The sequence below is a fragment of the Nicotiana sylvestris genome, chromosome 1 (assembly GCF_000393655.2).
Source record: "Nicotiana sylvestris chromosome 1, ASM39365v2, whole genome shotgun sequence".
NCBI lineage: Eukaryota > Viridiplantae > Streptophyta > Magnoliopsida > Solanales > Solanaceae > Nicotiana > Nicotiana sylvestris.
Genome location: NC_091057.1, coordinates 128,442,251 through 128,445,045, shown reverse-complemented (window position 1 = coordinate 128,445,045; position 2,795 = coordinate 128,442,251).

Sequence of the window (2,795 nt, the reverse complement as noted above, 5' to 3'; positions counted from 1 at the left end):
AAGAAACTGAAATTGGAGCTGTGCCCCTGACACCTAAAATTGTTATGTACAAAGTCTTGTTTGTTCCATCCTTCAAATTCAATCTAGTGTCTATCAGTTCCTTAGCAATACATCTCAAATGCATTGCATCCTTTTCTGACACTTCCTGTCTACTACAGGCCCCTTCGCAGAAGAGGTCTCTGAAGATTGGTAAGATATGTGATGAATTGTACTTCCTCTATTCTAAGTGTCTAAAGAAAGGTAGTCTTGCATCTAAACAAAAATGTGATCTTCCTTGTTTTTCTATTCATGCTGATAATATGAATGTTATACACTGTCTATCTCATTCCCACAATACATTCCCTATTGTAAATAATTCCAATTAAAATAATAAAAATAGTGTTTCTGGTTTGTCTTCTTGCTCATCTCTTAGTGATAATGTAGAACTATTATGGCATTTCAGACTTGGTCATGTACCCTTCAGTAAAATAAGAGGTATTTCCACTATACATGCAACCTTTTCTACCAAACAACCTTTCATATGTACCATTTTCCCTATGGCTAGGCAGTCTAGGCTTCCCTTTCCTCAAAAAACAACTGACACCACTAAAATCATTGAAATACTTCATCTAGATCTATAGGGCCCTTACCATGTGTCCACACATAATAACTTCAAATATTTCCTTATCCTAGTATATAACAATAGTAGGTCCACTTGGAACCAACTCTTGAGTTGCAAAGGTAATGTCCTACAAGTCAGAAAGGCAATTGTGAGTATGATAGAAAACCAATTCAAAACCACTATTAAATGTGTAATATAACGACCTGACTGGTCATTTTAATTTCTAGATCTATGTTCTCCTAAATAATACCCCTCATATGTGCTTTTACTATTTTATGACTTGCGGGGATGGTTAGTTAGGGTTTTGAAAGGGTTTGGGTTGAAATCGGAACACTTAGTTTCTTAATAAAGGCTTAAAATGGATAAGTTTGACTTGAATCAAAATTTAGAGTAAGCGACCCCTAAATCAGTATTCGAAGGTTCCAAAAGTTCGTATGATGATTTAGAACTCCGGTGTATGGTCGGATCGGGTTTCGAATGGCCCGAGAGCGTTTTGGCGCATAAAGTTAAAAGTTGGCGCATTGAAGGTTTTAAAGTTCTTTAAGTTTAGTTTGGAGTAAGGTTTGATGTTATCAAGGTCCGTTTGGGATTCTGATCCTGAGAATAGTTCTATACGGTAATTTGTGACTTGCACACAAAATTTGGTGTCATTTTGAGTAGTCTAAGTATGATTCGGTACGTTTGGGGCAAGTTAAAAACTTGAAGTTGATAATTTGATTCAATTTGGTTTTGGGGTGCGATTCTTAGTTTAAATATTGTTTTACGCATTTTGAGAGTTCGAGCAGGTTTATATTATGTTTATAGACTTGGTGGTGCACTTGGACGGGATCCCAGGTGGCTCGAGTGAATTTCGGACCGCCCGGAGCTAAGTATCAAAAATTTGGTGTACTGGTTCTAGTTTCCTTCTTTCTGATCGCGAGGGTTGTGTCGCATTCGCGGAGAAGGAAAAGGTGAGGGGTTGATATTTTCTCTATGCGTTCGCAACTCCTTACCCGCGTTCGTGAAGGTCTGGGACTTGTGGCCTCTGTGTTCGTATGAGGAGGCCTACATTCATGTAGGGAGATGGGCCTGCGGGGTGAGCTCCTTCTTCTTAAAGTTCGTGAGCTGTACCCCGCGTTCGCGAAGCTCAGGCTTGTCAGCCTTCTCGTTCGCGATTGTGATGACCCAAAAGGTCATCTTGTGTTTTAGAGCCCAATTCGGGGTTCTAAGGCCTTCAAGACATCATTTTTTCTCCTCATTTTGTGTGCGCAGTCCGAGCATGCTTCTAAAAGCCTTTATGTGGAAATTTGAGAAAATGATAATTTTTGACTTTAAAAGTTGATTTTAGTTGTCTTCGGTCAACATTTTTAGTAAACGGACCTGGACTAATATTTTGACGGTCCCGAAGGGTCCGTAGTAAAATATGGGACCTAGGCGTATGCCCGGAATCGAATTCCGAGGTCCCTAACTCGAGAAATAAATTTTTGATGAAAATTGTTAAACTGAAATTATAAGGATTTAAAGAAATTGATTAATGTGTGATCTCATTGGTATCGGGACCGTATCTTGGTTCCGGAGCCCGCTATAGATTTAATATGATATTTGAGTCATGTCAGTGAGATTTGGTGAAAATGGAGTTTATTTGACGTGATTCGGACCCTTGGTTGAGAAAATAGAAGTTTTGTAACTTTCTTGAAAATTTCATGCAATTTTGTACTAAATTCTTAGTTCTAGGTGTTATTTTGGCGATTTGATCATGCGAGCAAGTTCGTATGATGTTTTAAGACTTGTGTGCATCTTTGGTTTCGAGCCCCGAGGGCTCGGGTGAGTTTTGGATAGGCTACGGAGTGATTTGGACTTAAGGAATATTTGTTGGCATGCTTTAGGTCTGCAGACTTCGCATTTGTGAAGTCTGGCTCACAAATGCGAGCATCGCATTTGCGATCAGAAGGGCTAGGAGGGAACCTTCGCAATTGCGAAACTCAGGATCACAATTGCGATATGAACATGCCGCAATTGCGAACATTTGTTCGCATTTGCGATGTTAGCAAGCCAAGCCATTTTTTGCATTTGCAAAGTAATGTCCGCATTTGCGAGTTTGGATTTGTGAACCCCTGATCGCAAGATCGCAAATGCGATACCTGCAACTGTTCAAAAAATATTTTGGACGGGATTTTTCATTCATTCCCATTCTTCAAAACCTAAACCGCAAGAG